Here is a 26,182-nt window from a genome sequence, read left to right as displayed (position 1 = left end):
TTGGCTTTGAAAGAGGAAAAAAAAACACTGGTAAAAATACTTATAACTGTATTTTGTCTTTAGAACCAGATCTAACTATAACAACAAATTCATTCACAAACTGCACCCATTCTAATTACAGGTTGGTCAACCCACATTCATGGTATGCTGGGAAAAGTTAAATTAGTCTTTCTGGTTTTGGTAGGAATCTGCAGGAAGGGCTCTCTGTGTATTACTTCAGTTACACTGCATCCATGAGAGGTTTTTTTGAGTGTGGTGAGGCTCTGCTACTCTCCAGTTAGAGTTCGACTTGCTTGCCTTTGTATTAACATTTTTAAGAAATCATAAAAACTGATAAATGAGTTGTGAGGGTAGCATAAGGCCCCAAATTAATAATTTCCTCTTCAAGCCTACAGCTGCTAAAATTCTTCTGAATCAGACTGCTATCTGCACTGCAAGTATTTCTAAAGGTAAGCATTAATGTGTGTGATGCTCCACATAATTTTAAAGATTTATTAGAAATGTGAATTATAAATTTCCAAGAGGTGTTGAGCAGTTAGGCACTTGTTGATGGATAAATTAATGACTTAGTGCTTAAAAACAGCTACATGCCTCATGAGACAAAATCTGGCTCTGCAGCCTTCTGGGAAACTTTAGGAAGGTGTTGGGAATGAGAAGAAATCCAGCACTTGGGAGAAGGCAGGTGAGTTGGGGCAGGACGTCTGCTGTTGATGATCTTCTCTCTGTAGGTGTTCTTTGGGTTCCTCTGTAGTTTTCTGGAGCTCCCAGGAAAACGTAAAGACTGTAAGCTCTTAGTTTGACTTCAGACTATGGTCTTCAGACTAGGCCTGTCCCCAGAGTATCTCTGGGAGGTGACCAGGCATAAACTAGTGTGTGTTAAAGGGTAGACTCGATCCCAGATATTACAGCAGCAAGCACGGTGTGGTAGCTGTGTGTAGAAACAGATGTAAACTAGGACACTGGGTCTAAGAGGACCTAAGGGTGGTCCCTGGCCAGCATCCCTATCTGTCTCCTAAAGGTTGATCCAAATGTGTTCATGAATCCCAGAGGATAATTGAAGGCTATTGTTGCTGAAGAGTTAGAAGTGCTTAACAACAAGGTAACATAAAGAAAAAATAATTTTACTGAGACTTTTCAGCTGAATTTTGCTGATACTGCAGAAGCAACAAGGAGGGGGAGATCCATGCACAGGCAGCTTCACAAGAAGTCGTACACATCAGCATTCTCCAGAACCTGCCAGGGTGCAGCTGCCATATGCTCAAACTCGTCTTCATTGAGTTTGACTAGTGGGCGCAGCACTGGTGTAGTAATAGCCTTGTGCAAATTAATCCTTTCATGGTTGTCACATTAGCTCCAGTGAGAATGAAGAGACGCATCCTTCCTTGGAGAAATGGGGGAACCCCATGGTGAATGATGGCTACAGAGGAAAAGGGGAAAATCCTCTCTTAGGGCTGAGTACCCTGGAAAGAGGACAAATTTTGGCTTGCCTTTTCCTCCTTGTATGGGTTTCATGGTGGCATCAACAGCTATGGAGTAAAACTTTGAGATGTGTTCTTTCTTTATACATCAGTCCTGCCTGCTGAAATGTCAGGCAGATGGAGAACCATCCACCACACCTCCTGAGGCTGGACCACGTAGGATGTATTTGGAAGTGTTTATGTGCACATTTATTTATGAAACTATAACTGTCATTGTAAGAACATATCAGTGTGTATATTCATATCTTTAGAATGCTACACATAAACAAACTGTTTTTAAAACAAGGACAATTTAAAATGAATTTTAGAACTTCTAATTAAAGCTAAGAAAGTCCAGTACAAAGACTGTGTGCCTAAGCATCAGTTCACCAGCACTGTGCATACAATACACTGCTTGCATTTATATGATTGGATAATTTTCCCTGTGTTTAGTGGTTATATGTGTTAAAGTCCTGTTCCCTTCTCTTTCCCCCATTATTCATTATTCAGTCCTAGGTCCTTTATACTGAATGCTGTTTGAGATTTGCTCTGAAGACATCATCATTCATTTTGTCTTGAGACTTTTCTCTCTTACAGTATTTATTTGAATGCTTCAAATGTATTAATGAATTTAACACTCACTTTGCAAATGCCTTCTTCCCTGTATCACCTGAGGGATATTTCTCTCTGATCATAGACTGGCTATCCATATGATGCCTGGAATAAGAAAAAGACTCAGCAGTCAGCCATGTTAGAGAGAGACTCTTCATATTGCCCTGCAACACAAGTGGTCCTTGTCCAGGAGAACTTGTTACGGCCTTATCTGCAAAGTTAAGCGTTGCTCAGTAGTCAGGTCACCTCTTCAGACTTCTTCCTGGTAAAATTGCTGAGATGATGACTTCTGTTGCAAGGCTTGTTTTTCGTTGCTGCATCATTTTTGTGACCCTTCTGTCCAGTATCTTCACATCCTTCTCACCAGCATTCTTACCGTGCTGTGTACAGTGGCAGTGGCAGCTCTTTATTTCTCCTTGGTCTTCTCAGAGCTTGACCCCATATTCATCCAAAGAGGCCTTTCTCCTCCCCAGACATCAGGCAAACAACTGAAGATGGGGCCTGAGAATGAGAAATATTAGATAAACTTGAAAATAACTTGCCCTATAAAGTACACAATGAGCTATTTAAGCCTTGAATAAAAAAGAAAAAAGAAGGCATAAAGGTAGTATAGAGCAAAAACAGCATGAAGAAACTTCCGTAAGTGTCTTTTTCTCTACCAGAGATGTGGTTGGAAATATTCCTTCTCTGTTTCCATCTCAACTCAGTTGTGTTGGAAGTGGTCCATTCTGGGTTGGGTGAAACCAGCTGACTAACAGCCAGCTCCCAAATCAGTGATTAGAAACCACGTCTAGCAAACGTTTTTCCTAAATCTGCTGCTCTCCTGCCCCTCTCCCACCAGTGCCAGGGAACTGGCTGCTCATCCTTGGGCAACACACACCCATCCTTATCCTAAATCCGGACTCTTCGCTCCATTCCCTGTGCTGGGTTACCCCTCCGCTCCCAGAAGACAGTAAAAAAAATAAAGTCATAACACAAACTCCATTCTTTTTAAAAGTGAAGCACTTGAGAAGGCTGGAGCTTCAAGCGCATAAACAACTCTTGTGCTTATTATTTAAGGTGGTGTTTGTGTCTGAGATGGAGACAAGACCACCTTGATCTTACATAGACATAAACTCCATGCATCCCTTAGGCTTTAATACAAATATACACTACAAACCGTGCTTTCTGAAGTGCCTTCCATGTAAACATCTGGCAGTGGTGAGCATGAAACAGATGAAAGCTATGATAAGTCAGTGAAACGCGTACAACTGCGTATGATACACTATGTCAGCAGTATTTTAAATAGCAGGTATAAAGCAATTCTGGAAAATGTGTGTTTAACCTCATGTTATGAAGATGCCAGATTTTTTTAATGCCCTATAGGTCAGTTGGAAGTGAATTTCGTTATCTTTATTCATAATTAGAAAAAAAGCTCGGTCTCTGTAGTTGAATAATTGTATGTGTGGCTGAGCAAGAAGAGAAAAATACAAACCAAAGGTAGCAGAAAGATTTATTCATGGCTTAGAAACATGTAGTAATTCACATAGATAAGGAGATGTTTACTCAAAAGGCAAATCAAAAACAAACACAAAAAACCCTGGGAGCTGTGTGCTGTTGGCAGGGAAGCCAGTAATGATTATCAAGTGCATGAGTCTCAGTGTGAAATTATAGGCTGTGATTTAGCAGATGTGCTGCAGCAATTTGAACCTTCCCAATTTCTTGGCATTTTATATTTTGACCACCCCAGTTCCACACAATTTAAAATGAAATTCTAGAAACACACAAAGCCAGAGCATCTCAAAATACCCGTGACTAGGGCTGTAATGAATGAAAAAAGGACTTGCAGAGCCAAAGAATCTGTTTCCAACAGGACCCAAGGTATCTGGCCTTCAGATGATGATGTGACTGCGCAAAATTTTTACAGGTGTCCTGTAAAGATGTTTAATTGCACTATGTTATCCAGCCACTAGATGTCTGCATACTATAGAGCTTCAGGCAGAGTTTGTTCCCCAGCATAAAAGGCAAACAAAGAAAATTCATATCTGCAGATGTCTCTCTCTGTATCATAATCTGGTATCTCTTTTTTCTGACCTGTGGCCCGTCTTCAAGGAGGGATCTGTGGGCAAAGAGACACTCTGCAAGAAAAATTACACGTATGAAAATTGAAGCTGGTTTCTATTAAAAATGGAAAGAAAACTGTAGATTAAGCCATTTGTTGAGATCACATCTGCTCAGATAATATTCATAAATAAATGCCGGAAATGAAATCCAAATTGCTGCTACCTAAGTTGGCACAAATGCCACATTAAGCAGGTCATGCGGCGCCGTGAAGCAGCAGTAACCCACAACAAAGACAGCGGCAAGTCAGGCTGCGGTAGCCACGTCCCCATAGCAAGGGTGGCTATGAAATCATTCCTGCGGCCCCAGCGGGTGCTGGGCGCACCGGTAGCTCAGGACACCGCTCTCCTGGCATCACCCCGTTCGCTCTGAGATCTCCGCGGTGTTGGGGCCGGCGGCAGCAGGGCCACCAGTGGCTTTGAGGAGCACTGTGAGTCCTGGTGCTGGTTTGCCTCAAACTCTTCAGGGGAGTCCCGTTGGTTTTGGCTGCTTCTTATTTGTGAAGTGGAACTCATTTGATTTTAACACAATCAGTGCCGTTAGGAAACACAAAGCTGAGAGCTGTGAGCGCTGTGAGTCCAGGTGTAGTCCCCAGGGGCTTCCTTCTTAATAATAAAATAAGGTAATTTATTACGTTAAAGCAATGAACACATCTTTCCTGAACAATAGGAGAGCCCAGCCTAAGTGCGTGCTGCATGGGCAGATGTTTACATACCTTTTTGGCATAACCTCTTTTCCTCACAGGATTTCCGCAAGGCACAACGATCATCAGCCATTCCTAGGTGCTCGCTCTGCTAAAATGCCAAGAATGGGATGGCAAAAGAATTCCTCTTCTTTCAGGGCTTTGGCACCACCTCTAAAGCAAGTACTGCTTGAGTTCAGCCAGCCAGCTTCAGAGGTCCCTGTTATCTGCATTCGTAGTCTGGGAATGAGTGAACTTTGTGAAGTTTTGTGAAAATGACTGGTTTACGCAAAGGCAGTGCCTTAAACGAACGCCACTATAGAGGCAGATTAACCATGTTCTATAACCCTTAAATCTGAACCCTGCCTCCTCCCTCTAAGGCATCTTGACACCTGTAGCACGTTGCTTTTGTTTGCTTGCTCCAAGATAGAACCTCGTCTTGCTTCTCTTGATCGGACGCCTTCCCTTGCCGGCATGGCTTCTTTCCCAAATGCATTTAGTAGCAGGTGGCTGCAGAGCACAGCTGCCGTTTGTGTGCTACTAGATATTATAGTATTTACTCTTTCCCCAAAGGATTGGAGTGCTGTATTATGTTCAGGCTTTCCCTGCTTCTTTACATCTCTTGGTTAGTTAATCAAGTAACAGTTCCTAAATCCAGTTTCTCATTAACAAAATTGAATCTAATATTAAGGATTCATTCTCATTTTAGAATTGATTACCATAATTGTGGTTAGTGTTCCATCACAATTAACTTTGTTTTTAATCACTAAAAGGCTAACAAGCTAATTTCACACCCTTTTCATTTGGTAAATGCAGAGAAGGAAGAAACGTTTGGTGGCTTGCAGTTACGAGCTGCAGAAACTTTCTTTCACTGTCCACAACAGTAAGTGACAAATTCATGAAGCCGAGGGACAGAGTGACGAGGGCATTTTTCTGGTTTTAAGAAGTGAAGGTGGGTTGCCATTGCCACTTCTTTTTGAACTAAAGCAGAATTCTGTGTCCATTTCTGTGAGTGCTAAACTGTGGTGTTCATTGCATTTCTGCACAGTAACACCTTTTTTTACTTGTAAAAAAATCCTGAAATTATTTTGGGTGGATGATTTGTCTCAAGAGAAGTGCCTACAGTGTGCATAATCTTGGAGCCTCAAAAGTAAGGAGCCACTGAAGCCCTTGGAAGGTGGGTCTTTGTTTAACCTGTAAGGGAAGTGCCCTCTTTGGTATTTCTAGTGTTTTTCTGAACCAGAATAAAATTTTATTTTATCTCAGTATATATCCTAAATTATCAAGATTTCAAATTTCAACGAGGCTTAGTCACACTCTGTAGCATTTTTGTGGTATCAGCTAAATTTCTCTTTTCATTTAGCCTCCAGCTCCTTTCTAGACCAACCTGCGTTCTACCTTTGTTTTGTTAAATAATTGTTTTTATTTCTCAAAGAGAGAAAGAGAAATATGTTTTTTGAGAAAGTATCTGGCAGTTGTCCTGTAAATTAAGAGTAATAATGCGTGGTCACATTACTATGTCTAAATGGGAGAGACTTTGTGATCTCGAATAGATACCTCATCTTGCTAATGAGCCAGTTAGAAAAGAGCAATCTGGTATTACTTTGGTAATCTTTTTATATAGAAATACATCTATATAAAGGATGAATTGCTTTTACAGTTTTTTAATAGTGCTGCTGTCACACCAATTTCTAAGAAGGAAGAACCCAAATATCTTCAATTTTGGCAAGCTCGTTAGGCAACAAGAGACCAGGTGATGAGATACCCCTGTTCCCCTCACTTCCCTTATGCCTGTCCCTTTCACTAGCAGACAGAAGAAGATGAGAAAGAAATCAAAACATGGTCTTCTCACCAGCGAGTTCCAGCTGACGTTTTAGCTGTGATGGACATCTACATGCAGGGGTAGAGCTGTTGTCACCCAAAACAAAGCAGTTGCACCTGTAAGCGGAGGACATTTAGCTAGAGGAAGGAAAGGAGTTAGAAATCTGTCAGGTCTAAATCTGCTCTCAAGAGTTTTTCAATTACTAATTTAATGAGATCATGTGGTATTTTTTATCTCTGTAGTCTCTTAAATTGTCTTTCATTAGATTTTAATGAGATTTTCTTCATCTCCTCCAGACAGAGTCCTCCCATTTTATAGGTGCATTCTTCCCGTTTGTTTCCAGCTGTACAGCCTTACGTTCAGAGCTGGAGTAAAAATATATTCAAGTCCATATGCGCAATGCAGACTGCTTCACCAAAGCGGTTTGCAATTACTTACGATCAACCAACATTCAAGCGGAAAGGTTCACTCTGTTTGGCCCGGTCTTCATGAAATAGACCACAGATTTTCACCCACTAATTCCTTCATCAAGTTGAGAAGCTCGCACTGACCTTCTGCCTAGTCTCGAATTGCCTTTATCCGTATTCTCAATGCTTTACATCTGGTACTGTGTGTAACTGTATTTGCATTACACCCAGTTTTGCATGTGGTTTTCACATCTTTTGTTGCATGTGCATTTTTTCTTTTTACGTAAGATCTCATTCTTTTTTGCTCATCGCTTTCCTCCAGCTTTTATGCTTTTTACTTTTTTTCCTAGATTATTTCTGTCACATACCATTTCTGTCAACAGGGCGCACGCGGGCTGTGCTTCCACAGCGTAAGATCTGTGTGCTCCTGGATCATCCCATGGTACAAATCTGACCTGAATGAGGCACGGGCTTATTTCTGATGAAGTAGCCAGAGTACAGGGTATGGATATGTGCCAGGCTTTATCCCAACTATGGGTAAACAGATGATGTGTATTCGGCATAAAATTAGAGTGGGCAGGATGAGCTAAAAACTGATCTGTCAAGACAGATTGAAGTTGTACTAAGAACTCAAAATATTTGGAACAAATTTGAACTGACAGACTGAAGTTGTTTTAGTGTTTTGTGTCATATGGCCACAGGGTTTTTGATCTTGTAATAAGCATCTTAAAAGAGGTTTACCGTCTTGTCTTAACTACAGCCTCAGTAGCACCAGCGTCAGCAAAGTAATAAACTTCCTGATATTAAGACCAGAAAGAATCCTTCTGGTAATTTCACCTGATCCCTGAATGACACAGAGTGTAGAATTTCCTTCATTAATCCACATTGTGTTCAATAACCTCCCATCGTTCTTTAATATTAAGGCCCCATGATAGAAAATATGTGAAGCACACAGTAATACTATGCTGTTTGGCCAACACAGCCAACGCATCATTTGGGCAGCAGGTGTCTGGGATTTGTACCTTGAGTCACTCTTTCACTCTGCACCTTGGCAAACCTCTTAGCTTAGAAACAGCCAACCTCAACCTGACTCTTGGCACTCCCTGAACCCTCTCCTTTCAGAGGTTATTTAGCCCAGCACACTGATCCGTACTGTGCTGTTGGGAGAGGCTGGTGAGACACACTTGCCCTAGGATGTTGCTCCCAGTTGCCTTTCAGTTGCTACTTGCAACTCGCCCCTGGAGCATTCTGCTGCTCTTTCCCTTCTGGGAAACTGCTTTCTCAGAGAGAGGGGTGGGGGCACTCTCCTATAGACTGAGGAGGAGAAGTCGCTCATTCGGACCTTGCCAGGAGACAGTACCGCCTGTTCCCTTCTGCCAGCAGAGATGGGACAGAGCATGAGTGTGATGCTTGGCTTGGCTGAGCAGCCCTCTGCTCCCCTGATGCTGGCAGCCAAATAGCCACTAGCAGAATAGAAAGAGGAGCTTAGGTAAGCGCTGGTCTTATCAGGGAGAGGCAGGCATCAGCTGCCCGCGCTCAACCTGTCTGCGAGAGGACTCCTCTGCCATTGCCATGCAGCAGGGCGAGTGGTGTGGCTGCCAGTGTCAGCCTGGCTGGGAGATGGGGGCTGCCAGAGCTGCCTCCCACATCTGCCCGGTGTCTGTAGCTTAGGATAAGGCACCAGCTGGGGATAAGAGGCAGCTGTGGCTGATGGTTGCCGCACCGGGTAACTCCATTGCCTGCTGCTTACCAGCTCAGATCTGCATTTGGCCGTTGGAGGCAGACCACTCTTGCAAGGGGTTAACAGGTTTGGCACATCCAGGGCTCACATCTCAGCCAGGCACAGGATGGAGATGCAGTCTAAGAGAGCACCACCAGCCCCGGAGACTGCAAAAGAGAGCAACCTAAGGAAAACCTTCTCCACCCTTACCAGGGGAAAGCCAGAACTGACATTGAACTCTGAATTTTATGAGATATAAGTTGTCCTTGCTCGTTCGTATACCTGCAGATTAGGTATACAATTAGGGGGGCAGTTGAGTGAGAAGATGAGAAGGAAAACAGTCAGGACACAAATCAATCAAAACAGCATCTTTCCTGTTACTGCAATCAGGTGATGGGTCTTAAGAGCTAAAAATGGGTGCTGACCACTTCCCACAGGGACACAGGAATCTCTTTGTGGGTGCACCAGGAGTGACAAAGATCTTTACTTTTAAAAGTTTTTAATAAAATTATTAAATAGGAGATTATTGACATATAGTCTTCTTGGGAAGAATGTTTATCCCTTTCTACCCACTTCAGTGCATAAGACCCCTTGATCTGATGGTATAAGGATTGGATTTGGCCAAAGTGTAACCATTTTGTCTGAAAGTGACTGAGTCACCTTTGTAATCCAGTAAATAGTCTACCTCTGTGCATGTTCAGGCTTCCCCTGACAGAAGTAAGTTTTCACTCTTTCTTGCTCCTTTTAGCTCTTCAGCTCCAGCTGCAGGATGAATGGGTCTGTTCTTTTTCTCTAACTCACAGATCTCCAGGATATGTGTTTTTAAACAAGAATTATTTTTTATTTCCTGTTTTCCAGATTCTGGAGAATCAGTAGGGATGGTCCAAATGCTACACTTCTTCAAAGCCCTGTTCAGGACCTGTCTCTTACATGGTGCCTCAGGCAAATTATCAGTAATAGATGGTCTGGAAGCTGTTTGTTTTCTGTTTATCATGTTTGTTATATACTTGCCCAACTTTTCCTCTTGCCAGGGCTGTAGTAAGACATTCTAGTACCCAGAGTTTGTCCTTCTAATAATGCATTTTGAATAAATATTTGTTCAAATACTTAAACACTCCAATAAATAAATAAATACTAGGGTTGCAGGAACTACTTATTGATTCTTCACAGCAAGTTACTACAAAATTGGTTCTGTCTAACCGTGTAGTCAGTCTCTTGAAAATGGGATTTCTGGTATGGCTGGGAGTGGATGGACTCGATGGTACCTGCAGTCAGATCACCTCTGCTTTGGGAAAGAAGGGCAGAGTGGCCCTGACGGGCCTTTTGTAGGTCTGAAGTTTCACTGCTGGAAGGACTTAATGAAAGTGCTTGGTCCTTCCTGGATCACTGAAGGAGGGTTGTAAAGGAGTAGCCAGAATAACAATTCATTCTCCCTCCGTGGGCCCTACTTTAGTGAAGTCCATTGAGGCACCTTCAGGCAGGCTAGACAGCAGTATTTGCTCCCAGAGGAGATCTCCCCTTACCATACACGAGCCTGTTCCTGCTCTGAAAACACAAGAATGTTGAGCTGCACTGTCTAGTCCTGTCCCAGCACTGAGGCAAGGGTAGCTGATGGGTGTTTGTCCAACCTGCTTTAGAGACCTTCCCATGAGAGCCTTCCCTGTCTCTGTAGAAAGTTTTCCTCCAGACTAACCACACTCAGCTTCAGTGACCATGTACCCTACATAAGCTGCAACAGGGTAGGTTTAGACTGGACATTAGGAAAAAATTCTTCACAGAAAGAGTGGTTAGACACTGGAATAGGCTGCTGAGGGAGGTAGTGGAATCACCATCCCTGAATGTGTTTAAGAGTCGTTTAGATGTGGTGTTAAGGGATATGGTGTAGGGGAGAACTTTGTAGAGTGGGGTTGATGGTTGGACTTGATGATCGCAAGGGCCTTTTCCAGCCTAAATGATTCTATGATTCTATGATTCTACCTTGCCCCCATCCCTCTTGGGTCCTTCAGGGTGTGGACATGGTAGTGCAGCAGGGCACCATGAGGACTGGGGACTCCCCGGGGTGGCAGGGCAGGGACTGGCAGCCCATCCTGTCCCACCACCTCAGCCAGGAGCAGCAAAGGCCAGCCCCTGTCCTGGCATCAGGCACCTTCCTGGGGACAGGGACAGGCCTGGCAGTGCTCTCAGGCAGAGACCCAAAAATTTGTCCTGTTCCTAACACCATTACCCACCTCAAGGCTGTGATCTCATCTGCCAACAGTCCTCTCTGAAGAAAGCCTGGTGCCCACCTTTGCTATTTTCTGCATGGGGCATTTTTCTGTGTTTTGTTTAGTCTGTAATCTCTGTGGTACAGAGAAGCCACCATCCCACCTGAAGACTGTGGTGCAAGTGATGACCAGATGACACTGATCCCACCTGTCACCATCTCCCCGTGGTTCCTGATGCCCCTCTTTCCTGTCCTCTCAGCCTCCCTCCTGGGGCTCACCCTTGAGGACAGAAATTCTCCCTCACCACAATCCACTCTCTGGGACTGAAAAATCTGCACAGCTTAATTTCATGGGCCTCGTCAATGCGTCTTGGAAAGAAAGCAGCTGATCAAGCAGTACCTAATCTCCCTTTGTTGTTAGAGTGAAAACTAGTGCATTAAAACATTTTGTATGTTGCCCATCTCTGAAGTGTAAAAGGGTAAAAAAGAAGAAAATCAAATAACTACGTTTTAGGTAAAACAGAAAACTTCCTGATTAGAAAAGGAGCTATTTACACATGCTCCTCAGACGATCATGTGCTAGCCAATTTTAAATTAATATCATTTCACACATATTTCGTAGCTCTTTCTTTGTTCCTTGTGCATGTTATTAATTTGTAAGTGACACCGTCCTGCTTGCTGGCTTCCAGCAGTGAGGAAGAGCAGTGCATGGGATGCTTGGGAAGAAGAAACAGAGAGAGGTGACGGGACCTCATGCTGCTGCTTCTCAACAGCCAGGCTGTCACCTTCTGCTCAGTCAGGCTCGTCCATCTTAGTGGAAAACTGCTTCAATAATCCTTACTTGGTCCAGTTTGCATTAAATACAGAGGGCCGGGAGTATGTTCCCATCTGTATTACCTACCTCCCTGGTGTGGTGTGGGGCTTTGCCACCTGTGCCTGCCCTGAGTGCCAGCACTTCAGAAGGGCTGCTGTGGCTTTCTCTGACATGAGGGTCACTCCGGGGAAAACGAACCACAACCAAGACTTACACAACTTTGCTTCTGTTCGATAAAAACACAATGGTCTGATGCGGCAGGATGGCATGGAGGGGTGCAAATAGAGAGTTGCGGTGTGGTTGTGCCATCAGCCCTCCGAACTCATGTGGCGTATGACCCCGTGGCTGTCAGCCCGTCCCGGGGCAGCTCAGCCTGGGATGGTGATAGTCTTCTGCTCTCCAATGGCTCCTTCTGGACACTCTTGCCCAGCAGGTCTCCTCTGCTTAAGCAGGGAAAAGGCGGCTCTAATACACGAAGACAGAAACTGGAGTTTGTTCTTTGCACGCCCAACTGATGTTTCCATGTGTTGCCACCAGAGGATGTACCAAGCACATTTTTGCTGTATCAACACATAAACAGATTAAAATAGCCAGATTTACCAGCAGAGGTAGCATAACTTCTGTATAGACACAGGAAATTTCAGTGTAAACAACAGTTCACAAAAAAGAGAATACATAGAGAGAGGCAAGGAAGTTACGCACTGTATTTTCTCATGCCTTTATCCCACCAGCTCTTGAATCATTAACATATTAAACAGTAAATGCATTTCTGATTTCTTTAATACGTCGCTAATACGGGGAATATCTAGGCTAGGCCACTTACAGTCTTTAATGCAGTTTCTTGCAAAGACAGCAGCCATTTTGATGGTTGGATATTTTTCATTGCAGTAATTCATCTTCGAGATCTGGGGTAGTCAGCAATTTAGGCACCAGGCAGAATAAAGAGTGTTCAAAGAGACAATGGCTACCAGACTGAAGCACTGACTCAAAAGCCATTTGAAAAATGGTTGCTATAAAAAGGAATGGTAAGAGCTTCAACTGTAGATAACAAGACAGCATTTAAAATTAGTGTTTTAGAGAAAGATCTGCAATCTCAAAGAAAAATGTCAAAGATTACTTAACAGTTCCATCCTGCATCAACAAGAAAGTGTACACTTTTTACTGAAAAAACTAATCAGTCTTCTCCCAGTATTTTTCCCCCTTTTTACAGGTGCAGAATATTTCTAGGAATCCACAGGTACACTTCAAAATGTGCATTCTGAAAGAGTATAGTGTAGTGAAACATTCAGGAATACACGTTCTGCATTAATTGCTTTCAGACTTCATGAATGGTCTGACTCTGACGATTCAGTGTCTAGTTCAGTGGCAAACCACCCCATTCAGTGGGACAGGATCAAGCCTTTAAAAATATATATTTAAATTAATTATTTGCCATTGTAGCCTGAAATGAAAATGACTCTTTACAGGAGTTTTATCTTCCATGGACAAACTGAGTTATGTGGTTGTGATCGCTTCCTAGAACTGACTATGACTAGTTAACTCTTTTATGTCTCTGTGTTTGTTTAGGTACAAAGTCTCATTTAATAACTCAGGAGTTATTAACTTTCTAAAACAAGCTGTTTACTCAAGTACACGTCCTCTTTGTATTATGATAAACAAGCATGAAATCAGATGGATTAAGGAAAGACTCACTGGTCTATGTTGAAGTCTGCAGAGAAGAGTTATTATGGATATATGGTAAATTGCAGTTATCATTTATTTGAATGGGCTTGTCAGTATAAAAATTAACAGAATAATTTTCCTTCAGTTACCGTGCTCAAAACATCTGCAATTGCTGCAGTAGAAAGCAGTGGATGAACAGATTCATCTTCCATATTGTAAAAACAATCAGGTTCTTTCAGCTGGCAGCGTACTAGGGTTCATTTTTTAACCATCATACACTTTTTCAGTTATTGGTACCATCACTAGCCACTTAATCCTCTCAATTTGAACTCAGCATGCAAATGGTAGAAAGCTTGAATGTTGCAGTAAATTTGTTTATTGAGCAGCCAATTATAAAATGAGTATTTTTGTTACTTCTTCCTAATGGCAAAGGAACAAACGCCGAGTACTTTTTCATACTCTTGTCTTCTTATGGCCAGTGTTAGGTATCTGTCCATGACCACTGGGGCCCCTGGCAGACCTGTAACACATCAGGTGCCTTGATCACTTCCTCTGAAAGTGATAAGTCGCTCTTTGCCCTATGTCTCTGTGAGAGCAGATAGAGAGGGAATTTGGAGTCCTTGGCAGTCCAAGTCCCTGCTCACACTTTGGCCCATGCAGTTCACAAGTCGTCATTGGAAGCTTCTCATAATATGTTCTTGGGAACCCCTTATCTCTGAGAAGTTAGGATATAACATCCCTACTCTTGGCTGCTTTTGAATCTTGTCTCTTTCCTTTATTTGAATAATACAAAAGGAAATCAAACACATCATAGGAGTCTTATACCTAAGTATACACAACCGAGCAAGGAAAACTCAATCAACATTCAAGGCATAGAGGAAGAGCACAGTTCAAATATTACTATTTTTTTGTTGTTAGAGCCTGACCATGTCAGTCCTGATTTATGCACAGATGCCAACACACTGGCATAGCGGGGAAGGTATCCTCTGGATACACAGGACCCTCTGTGCCCAGCTGTATCCCAAACAAGTCCATTACAGCCAGAAACACTAGGTAAGCAGACACCAGAGGCTCCGCAGGTCAGCTTGGTGAAGTGATTGCTTCTGAGATCCCTGTTTATGAAGACACAGGAGAGCCAGGCACATCTAGTCTTGTCCAGCCATTCCTTGCGATGAAGCCATTGCTGTTTGCTGTCACCATGGACCCAGCCTGCAATCCTGCATCTCTTGAGTCTGCACCTGAGCCTCAAAGCAGCACAACCTCCAGAGAAGCCTTCGAGCAGTGCTCGGGAAACCTGCAGCCCCCTCCTCTCTCCTGCTGAACCACACGTACACCTGAACCAGGATGCAATTCACTGTCCTCAGGGGCACCTGGAGCAGTCCTACCAAAAGAGGTATTGTCACTTGCGCAAAAGTAACAAGAAGGGTAGTCAACCCCCCCACAGGATGCACTAGGTAGGACAATGTCTAAGAAACTCCATCACTCAGATAAACGGTGCCAGACAGAGCTGGTTAGAGCAGCCTTTCATCCTGGAAAAGCTTTTAGCCCTGGAGTTTAGATATATGCCTCTAAATCTGAATTTCTCTCACAACTGTGATTTCAGAAACCTCTAAAGTGTTTTATGTTAGCTTGTTGTGGGAGATTTCAGTTGTACTTCACATGGTCTTCTCCTCTGTAGTGGACAAATCTGGAGCCAATTTCTGGTGTGTATCTTCATCCAAAACCTCATTGCAATCACTAGCACTTCTGAGGCTTCTCAGATGGGTGGCTGACAGGAAGCTGCCTGGTTACATGAGTTTTAACACATCTTTCAGCTAACTCTGAGACCCAAATGCAAAATCTGCTACAACATGCAAGGACATCATGCAGATTTATGATATTTGCTTGAGGACTCTGGAGCCATAAACCAATGAATGGATTACAATGAGATAAATAGAGTATTTTCTTCTGCCAAATGTGATTCTGTTCCGATACTTTTCATTGAATTATTTAATTGAAAGCAGCTCCCATTTTGCTCAACCCAGCAATTTGGAAGTTTAAAAGATAAGCCACATTTCTTTGTTTGAATATACTGTCAAATGTATTTGAAAATAAAATGCTCAATCACAATAATGTTAAGTCTGCTCCTTAAGTTTGTGGGTTTAAAATGTTAAACTTAATAATACCCCTTCTTTGAAACTGGGCCAATCCTGCTTCACTTGAAGTCAATGGGAATTTTGCCAATGACTTAAATGAAAGCAAGGATGGGGCCTATATATTAGCTTCAGGCTTTAGGCCTCCACAGGAGCCCAGAATTTCTACTTTCTGGAAATTGAATATTTCCAACTGCACTGAGCTGCCTGATTGCAAATTGCTGCCACATCTCCAAAAAAGCATTAAAACGAACACTGACAAAGGGTGAAATATTTTGTCCATATAGTTTCCAGATTATGAAGTTTTAAAGCAACAGTGAGAAACTGGAAAAATACCTAAGGAGAATTGCAAGGCACAGGTACCATCTGCTTGTCTTCAACAAACCTGTGCACTGCCTGGGAGCCCATCTACACAAAGTGACTGGGTAGCAGTAGCTGCTGTAGCTACTTTAAAGATTGTTTGAAGAACAGTGTCTTTTAACAGATTATTCAAAAATTAAGGATACATTTTTATAGTAGTGATCTTTTCTTTATTTTGACAGAATGGTTCAAAAGGAAGGGTAAGTGCTTTAAACACTTTTGTTGCCAATTCTAATTAAATTAATTTAATAAACTCTTCCTCAGTTATTATGAAATCCTAATAAACTCAGTATGCAGATGAAAGATGAAGGCTTAACCTGACGTAGAGCATGAATAGTTCTTTCAGCATTCAGCCCTTGTGAATGAACAGTCAAAACAGCTCATGGAAAATAGTTTCTGTGTTTGGACCAGCTCTCTATAAAACTCCAAGTTATTTCAACCAATGCTTTAATTATGGCCTGAGAATGCAAGCAAACATGAAGGAAAGCAAAACACACTACCTTACTTATTCATCAAATTTAAGTCGTCAGTATCCCCAACACCGAATTACTGGTTTTGGGGAGGCTTCCTCCCTCTCTTCATTTAGGGAACAGAGAGCTCAGAGATGAGCTCTGCAGCTCAGGGACAAATCAGGTGCCTCAGTGACACAGTGTGACTGTCCCTGTGTTCCTAGTTTCCTAGAACCAGCACACCTACAGGGCTCAAGCTCAGGGTTTATCTGCAATGGAATTCAGAAAAATAGTGAAGACACTTCAGAAATCGTAGAACCACAGAATGGTTTGCGTTGGAAGGGACCTCTAAAGATCATCTAGTCCACCCCCACCTGCCGTGGATTGGTACATGTCATAAAAATATTATTATTTTACCCATGTTTTCTATTTTGTGCATTATTTCAGCGCAGAGGAACACTAAAACTCATGTTCTGATTGCTGTGACATACCACAAGTCGTGGCCTGTCTACCTCTGCCCAGCAATCCTGAGGAACTAGTCTATCCACCACTTGAAAAAACCCCCAACGTTTTACAAATAACTGAGTAGCTCTGCACCCTTTGCAGGGGAATTTAGGGAATTCATCCTCGCTTTCCTTTACTGGTATCACAGTAAGTGGGGCCTGATTGAGAGACTCAGAATATCTACAGATCCAACAGACTTTGAGTACTTTTGAACAGCAGTACCTCCTGAAAACTATCATAAAATGTCTTTGTGGAATTCTTTCCACAGCAGGATGCGCATTGCAAGTTCAACTTGAAGCATATTAAAAGTGCATTATTATGTCTTTCCATGAATTATATGTATGCCATAATAATTCCAGCTTACTTTGGACAGATAATGATGGATTTGTTTTATTTATCTGGGAAAGGTGGAGTTTGGGGTACAATGTGGTGGTTAAATAATTGCCAAGTCACCATAAAGACATTACTCTATTTAACGTGCACAATCGTACATTCAGTCAACTGACGATACAAGCCAAGCAGAACTAATAAAAACATTGAAGGTTGGTGCTTGCTGCCAGCATCTCTCCCGCATTTACCAGACAAGCTATTTACAAACCTAGAATGTGAGCTACTTCACTGTGAGTGGATTGAGTTTTAAAAATAAAATGCAGCTAAAATTAAATAAAAATGTTCACCAAGAAGAGTTAGAGTTACAGGCCGGCTACAGATTCGATTTTCAGTAGGCATATCCTTCACCAGTGATAATATCTTCCCTTTTAGGCTGTTTGATGCCCTTCTAAAGCTCAAATGTCCATTGTTAGTGAGAGATGGATGTTATCACTAGATTTCCCAAAATCTTAGAACACACAGCTGAAAATAACTTCCAGAGTTCATCTGCCCACCTCCTCAGTAGGATCAGCTATACCTAAACTTTTCCTAAGGGATGTTTACCCAGACTGCTGTCATTTGTCGCATGTTGTAGCCTGGGACCCTGTGTGCCGACACAGATCTCTTCAGCTGATTCCTCCCCTTGGCCCGCAGCCTTCCCCTGCCAAGTCTTCCCAGGGTCAACTTCACTCCCAGCTCTTCTACCTCTTCTCCCTCGCGCGGCATAGAAGGATGGGGAATGGGGGCTCTAATCAGTTCATAACACCACTTCTCTGCTGCTCCTTCCTTCTCTCGCTCTTCCCCTGCTTCAGCATGGGGTCCCTCCCATGTGATACAGTCCTTCACCAATGGGATACAGTCATTCACCAACTGCTCCGATATGGATCCTTCCCATGGGCTGCAGTCCTTCAAGAAGAGACTGCTCCAGCATGGGTCCCTCAGGGGCCATAGGTCTTACCAGAAGACCTGGTCCTGCATGGGCTCCTTTTCATGGGCTGCAGCTCCTGCTGAGAGCCTGCCCTGGTGTGAGTTCTCCTCAGGCTGCATCTTCCTTTAGGGCATGTCCACCTGCTCCAGTGTGGGGTTCTCCATGGGCTGCAGGTTGGATATCTGCTCCACTGTGGTCCTCCATGGTCTCCAAGCGGACAACCTGGCTCACCATGGTCTTCACCACGGGCTGCAGGGGAATCTTTTCTTGGGTGCTTGGAGATCCTCTTCTTTCTCCTTCTTCACTTATGTTGGTGTCTGCAGAGTTGCTTCTCTCACACTTTCTATTTCCTCTCTCACAGCTGCCGCGCAGTGGTTTTTACCCTTTCGTAAATATGTTATCACAGAGCTACCATCAGCATGGCCAGCGGGACTCAGCTTTCAGCAGTAGTGGGTCTGTCTTAGAGATGGCTGGAACTGCCTCTGTGTAACATGGGGGTAGGTCCTGGTGTGTTTTCATGGAATCCACCCTGCAGCCCCCCTGCTACCAAAACTTTGCAACACAAACCTAATGCAATACCTAGTGCTTTCGGTACAAGATGGCAACTTGTCACCTTTTTTTACAGCTGCTGCACATTAAATCAAGAAGTGAAATACCAATTAGCAATATGCCCTTTTCATCTTCCCTTAAATTTTTGGTTTCACCCACTCTCATGTTTCCTGCATTCTTTCTGCCTTGAACTAGATAGTCTGAAATTTTTCAGTTTAACACAGACATCGGTCTGGCTTTCTGCATAATCAGTAATCACCAGTCAGTGGTAATGTGCTTGTTTAGCTAAAGGCTCCTCCAGAAATGTTCACTACTTTGTCCTGAGCTACTTAGTGACCTTCTGCTACTGCTTTGCAGCCCTGCTGGAGTACCTATGCCATAGCTGAGGTACCAGGGCAGCACTCTCTCCACGAATCCCTCAGCCAGAACAACTGCTCCATTACTTTTTTTCGTAACAAATACTGTATAGTGTTGAAACAACGATAGCTCTGACTTTTGGAATACACTGTATTACTAAACCCTGAGTCTTCACCATAAGCAAAACTTAAGCGTGCATGCAGTTTATCTGTATTAACTCTGTAGTAGTTGTTTACAGTCTTTTCTGCACAGGTATGGAGACACCAAACTTTTCTTAAGAAACCTTAGCAAGTATTAGATCATTTGTTAGTCTCTTCAGTGATACAGTTCCCAAGAACTTAGGGAGAAAAACCTGGCTGGTAGACCCTATTACATTTGTTATGCTAAATAAAAACCTCGATCACTCTAAAATAATTTTGCACTTTATACCATTATAGTACTTAAAGCTGCATGTCATAAAAATGGGGGATATATAAAGTAGTACAAGATACAACATAGCTTACCAAAGGACCTTGATTCTGAAATATCCATTATCCAGTAACATTTATAAAAATAGGGTTGTTCTCTATACCAACTTATTGTGAATGTTAATATTTTACTTATAATGTGCATGTACATCATACACATTAAAACCAATGTTTTTAAATTGAATATTATGTACTTAAGTGGTTAACTGTAATTCATGGACTTAGGACCACTACCTAAGTAGTAGGCTTCATTTCAGAATGTCCTAATTTCTGGGTGCTTAAATATGGAATTTAGTATTCCATTGTCATATTTTTATCCAGAAATCTCTCTCTACTAACAGTCAATATTTAAGTATGCTTTTGGTGCTAAGAGTCAGAAACAGGGTTTTATCTATCTGAAAAAAATGTCAAGGAAATAGATGGTGGAATGGAAATACAGCAATATTCCAATATCACCACATATGTAGGCTTCATAGAGCTGCTTACGATTTATGTATAAATCTTGACATTTGGTTTCATTATTTGTTTGTTGTTTATTTATATTCCTCAGCAGGCTTATGGATGTTCTCTAGTGTATATTTTCATCAGCTATCTTTCTTCTTAACCTGTAAAAGCTCATTTTGATTCTCCTAGACAAAGCATCTTCATCTCATATCAGCCTTCTCATATCAGTAATTCTATTTCCTTCTGTGAAGGGTCTGATGATCTGCCTGCCTGGTAGCTACCATGATTATCTGACACACGCTATATCTATACTACTTCTTCATTGCTTTCCACCATTAAACTGGAGGGGAAAGTGATGTCAGGAGACAAGAGGATGAGAGAATTATTTTGCATTAATAATGCCGCAGTCACGACTGACTGATAAGGAACTAAGTGGTGATCGCAGAAGTGTAGTTTCACTCTGGATGGATGAAAGAGTGAAGGTATGTCTAAAATTCATTGCAGCAACTGCAATTGGTCTTAATCAGACATATCAGTACATGATAAGGAAGTGGCTTAGTGAAATGCTGAGTGATGAATCAAAATAGTCAACATGTGCCTTGTACGTTTCATTGCTCAGATACATGCAATTGAGAAAGACTGCCATTGAAGATCCTGTCCATCTCTTCAGTTAGGATGTTCCTATCTCCTTAACCAGAGACTAAGCTGAAAATCATAGGCAAAAGTCTTTTTTTTTTTTTTTAACAGAAATAAATAAGCCAAACATTGGTAACAAGACAAGGAAGTGTAGGATTCTTCAGGTTTCTGATAGACAATAGAAGACTTCTTGGCTAACTGCTGCAAAGAGCGGCCACATACCCTTTTTGTTTCACATCAGCTATAGCAAGATTAACTTTACACAGGAACAGAAAGCTGTCTGATGATAAAATAATAATAGGTTATTTTTCTTCATATTACAACCAGAAATGTGCTCCATATAATAGGAATTTTGACCACATTGGCTATTTCTTGTGATCATGATGGGGTTTGACATTCACATGGTCTACGCCTAAGCTGGGGAAACCAGGACTGTTTGCAGGCTCAAGGACAGGTGTGTGAACCTGGGCTGTGTTCTACATTCAGCTAAGTCAGCAAAGATGGAGACAAGGGCACATGGACTACCAGCAACTCATGCTCTGGTTAGGTTGCCAAACTGAGACCCAACTGCATGTGTGCCCTTCTGACTCTAGATACAGCCACTGGGGCAAACTCATCAACACTTATGATTTTATTCAGATTAAAATTTAAGTAATTATGATTTTATTCAAATTAAAAAAGTTAAGTAATTTTGGCTGTATGAATGAGCCAAAAATATCTTATTGTAGTATGTCAGCTTTCTGTAAGTTTTATTTGTAACAAGCGTTTAAAGCAATACCCGCAATAGTTTCTGATCTATTCCCTTGAAGACTTATGTTTATATTTACCACCTACTCAATTAATTTCTGTTTCTTTAGGGCTAGCAATAGATATTGCATTACTTATAGGATGACCTGTAATGAATATTGAACTGATGATTTGGGCAGTCTCTGCTGAGAGTCTTGGTGAGAAAAGATGAAGTCTCACCAGGAAAGGACATAAAGTCATGAATAAGTCTTTACCTAAGAATAATATCTAGCATGTAGATTTTAGGTGAGAAAAGCAAAGAAGGAATCCAAAATATGTTGTCACAATAAATCTATTCTTCGCATCTACTCCTGGTTTAGCGTTTTCACTTGACAGATTAACAGAGATGTGTAGCATATGAATTGCTCTGCTAAGAATTATTGCATGTGGTATTCAGGCCTGAAGTACATAACTCTTAAAATGATCGACAATGGAAAATTGTTAATAAAATTGTTAATAAATTTTTCCTGCTCAGATCAATGCTAGTATTGGTGACAGGAAAATCAATTTAAGATTCAGCTAGACCCAAAGTTTCTTGAAATTCACAAGCACACGGCTAATTTTTTCATTTAATTCTTCTGCTTTCTCATTTCTGGTGTTCCAGGTTACAGCTCACACCAAAGCCAAAAAAAGTACCAAAAGCTGCAGAACCCATCCCCCAGTTCTCCAAGAAAGGCTTTTCACACACCGTTTATGGCCAAAACTGCAATGAAATGTATTTTCAATTAGACACAGATGCACATTGACAACACTATGATGACAGTTCAATTACTGTAATACATTCAACACAGAGTGCACTTGTGAATTTGTGACATGTTTTTTTTAAAATGGCCCTACTGAGAGTTTCCATAATTTTAAAATTTTAAGCAATGTTTACCCAAGGTCCTGATTAGCTTTTGCTAGTGGCTTTTTGACACAGTGGGTGAAATCCAGGCCTTGTGAAGGAAATGCAACTTTTACTGTGTAGACAGTGGGTCCGACATCCGCATATTCTGATTCTCTCTCCCCAACAGACTATAAAGAAAGAGGCTAAAAGATTAAGGGACAATCCAGGAATGTTCCTGACACAATTCAGAGAGTCCTTCACACACTTGATAATGGTATTTTAGTTCTTTGTCTCAAGAATCTGATTGCCAGGGCTGTGGTCTTGTCTCCATATCATACTATCTTTAATGACTGCAAAAAAATATTAGGTTATGTCTTTATTTGAACTCTCAGGGGCATCTTGTCTTTCAGCATTACCCTTTCATTTTACTAATTTCTGAATTTTGTTTCAGAATGTTTATTTTAAGCTCAAAACTAATAAAATCTATCGAGTGGGTGGTCAAAGCTGTGTTACAAGAATTTTCCAAGCAAAGCCCATATTTAAAATGAAGTATCTATAATTCAAATGAAGAGAATGAATTTCACATCTTTGAAAAAAATCCTTTTTGATATGGCTCATGGCCGTGATGACAATCACAGTCATCAGATTTACTTGCAATCAATATGAGTATATACCTAAAAACACTGTCAGTTTATTTTGCTGAATAAAAGAAATTTATAATAAAGATTAATAGCTGTGAAAAATACCATACTTCCCATATGTATCTGTGGGTTTTTAATGTTTTTTAAACCAAATACATGAAAATGCTATTATATTGATATAGACTACGTTTTAAAACATGTTTAAATAGCGGGGCGGGTCTTAGGGTATATGTTGCTGGACCACATACTGGCTAGTCCACATTGGCCTATTTTCAGACACGGAATCTATAAAAACTCATGCATGTAAGACATCTGACTATTGAGAAGAACTTGGTCTCAGTGAAAATGTGAAGTACATAACAGCTACTCCTGAGTGTCCAAGCCAGATGCAAGCAGGGATGCATGCATAGATTTTTGGTTTAATACAGGTTGAAAAGGCATGTAGAATGATTTTGAAAAGCCTTAGATACGTTAATACCTCTATCCAAGTTAAGGTGAGTATGTTATGTAAATAAGAATTGTTTAAACAGTAAAAAAATTATATGGTTAAGTTCACATGCCAACAATTCCAGTATTTTATTCATTCGGTACTTTCTCATGAACATTTAAATTTAACATCTGTCTCTTAAGCATAATATCTTTCTAGAAAAATAGATTTTGGAGTATACAACAAAAAGAAATGTAGCATAAGTCAACCCTAGCTATTTGAAGTGCTGCTTGAACTGGAATATCATATGCCAATATTGTGTTCATCTGAAGTGTGTTACAAACTTTGGAAATCGCGTCTCCTCAACGATACAAAGTGTTTACTTTTCCTTCCCCCAAAATAAATAACTCAGCTCAAGTGGCTTCTTTTAGTCACGTATTTCTTCCTTAAGGAAGGGATATTTGGTATATTTCCTACCAGTGCTGATACTTGCCATCTATGAAAACAATTTTGCCTGGCTTTTTACAAATTCTTTTCACAGGCCTCATTGCTCTTCTATGGATAGACATATTGCCCATTTCTGCCATCAACAGATGCAGTGCTTTCAGACTCTACAGAAAGTAATGGTGCCTGACATTTCTAGGGTGAAAGCCTCTCTTTGGTTTTAGTGCTAATGGAAACAGACTTTTAGTCTTCTTGAAAATCCAAAGCCAGAATGTAAATGGCTATGTAGTAAACAGAACAGATTATTTTTTAATCCCAGAAAATAAAGGATAAACATAAAAAAAGCCCTCTCTTATTGCAAAGTTCTAGCAGAGCTTTGAAAAAAAACACACTTTGTCTCCAGAGCTTGCTCTCTTTAATATCTATTAGATATCCATTCATACTGAATGACTACCAATATTTACACTTTATACATAAGGGAATTTGACAATGGTATGCATTACATCGGTGGCAAAGTATTTACGAAGGAGAACAAACCTCAGACAGATTGGCTATTGAGATTCACAGAACCATTTTATGCTAGGATGGTATGTTCAGGCGGCTTATACTAAATGAAAATCTCAGTTACTTTGAATTAGTCCTACAGCAGCTCTGAAGGCTGGATTCTCTGCGTAGTGAAAGAGATGTCATAAGTAACATTTTATTTCTGTTCATAGGAGCTAAGGATCCAGCGCAAAGAATTCTCTGTGGTCCAAAACAGGAAAAGAAAAATATGAAGTATTTTAGAGCACAGTTTGAAGTGCAGGGCGGTTTCGTAATGCAAGGTTTCCTATCAATGGTAAATGTCTGTGCCGGCTTAGCATCTGGAAAGCGATATTTCTTGCAAAATAAGTACTGAACAATGATCCTTGGATATAATCTAATTCCTATAATAACATATTTCCAGTGTGTAGGATAGCTTCTTTTGAATTCTTGCTTCAGGACAGAAAATCTATGATATTCTCAGTGTTTGACTGCCATCATATCTACGTTAGACTGAAAGAGGTTACTAAAAGAGTGCTATTCCTCAAGGCACATCCAACATCCCAACATACATATCCATTCTGCTGCATCTGTGTAAGGCATATGCAACTATCTCTAATGGGGACGCATCCACTTCAGTCCTTGTCAGACAGTGGCCTAAGTCCATAAAAGTCATCGATGGTCAAAATTTGAAGCTGACCAGAACGTATCAAGTTTTATAGAGGTACTAGATTTTGCATGATGCACTCAGCATTATGTCACTGGGCTATTGCCCATCTTTGTCAGCTTTGTCATATTGTCTTATGGAAAAAATAGTTCTGCAGAGACCAGAGGATTCCAATGTTCCAAAGAAATCAGGCCAATTTTAAAAAGTTTTTCAAATGAAATATTTTAGGTTCCTCAGTTTAATGAAAAATTTCGATCTGGGCAAAGCAATCTGAAACAATTCATAGTGGGATTGGAAGACATAAAATCCAATTGAAATATTCCATGGAACGCATTATTTAACAAAAACTGCATGTTCCATTAGAAAATGGTTCTGATGGAAAAAAATTGTGCAAGCCTGCTTGAAACTTTACTTCAGGTAGTATGCAAGATATTTCCTTCCAGGTTTTTCCCTCCTAAGAAAACATGTATTGACACCTTAAATGGGAATGCCACTGATGTCAGGGGAATAGTTTGGTACTATAAGTAACTGTTCAAAGATATGATTTTATAGACTTAAAAGAAGCAGTCCCTGAACAATTAATTTCTTTTTGGTTGCACTCTCCTGGAAGTTCTAAAACCACATGAGACCATTAAGTATTCTTTTGAAAGCTAGGAGTCAAAACACCTGATTTTCATTTTTTCACTTAAGTTTTCTCTGTTCTTGTTTCTTCTAGGCTGTTTTCTCCTGGCCTCCACAGTGACAAGAGTCTCTTATGATGACTTCAAAACACCGAGTCCATGATCATCTCCTTGCTCTGCGCAATGACTCTTTTAAATTCTGGATCTCTCAGAAGTTAATGCCATGCCTGATACTATTTGGAGGGATTTTTAGAAGACCATAGACCAGCTGTCTAGATATTGAAAGAACTGCCCTAGTTATTAGACCATCTGCTTAGCCTCTCTCCTGCCTTTACCTTCCCTGTTCATTTGGCTGTAGGAACCAATTTTTCAGGTAACCTTGATTGTGTCAACAAAACAAGGGGCTAAGCTCAGCTGAGTAAATTCTTATATGGACGGACACACACACTTCTTTTGCACACACACAAAGTGTGCAGTAGAACAAGAACAGGAAGGTTACATACACAGAAAGACATCAAACTCACGAACACATTCTTTAATGCAGAATTTTGTCACTCACAAAAGTCTTGATTTTA

At 41.2% G+C, this 26,182-nt stretch overlaps 1 protein-coding gene across 1 annotated transcript in view; it reads left to right on the top strand.

Annotated features, from left to right (window-relative positions):
* Positions 1 to 25,832, top strand: part of CA8 (carbonic anhydrase 8) — an 80,012-nt gene extending 54,180 nt beyond the window's left edge. Inside the window, exon 9 of the mRNA XM_074577086.1 lies at positions 25,703 to 25,832. The gene's annotated coding sequence lies outside the window, so the exon portion shown is untranslated. The remainder of the gene's footprint in view (positions 1 to 25,702) is intronic.
* Positions 25,833 to 26,182: the final 350 nt, after the last annotated feature.

Source organism: Larus michahellis, chromosome 2 (assembly GCF_964199755.1).
Source record: "Larus michahellis chromosome 2, bLarMic1.1, whole genome shotgun sequence".
Lineage (NCBI taxonomy): Eukaryota > Metazoa > Chordata > Aves > Charadriiformes > Laridae > Larus > Larus michahellis.
Note: the sequence above shows the minus strand (reverse complement) of the source record. Positions and strands in the feature narration are given on the sequence as shown.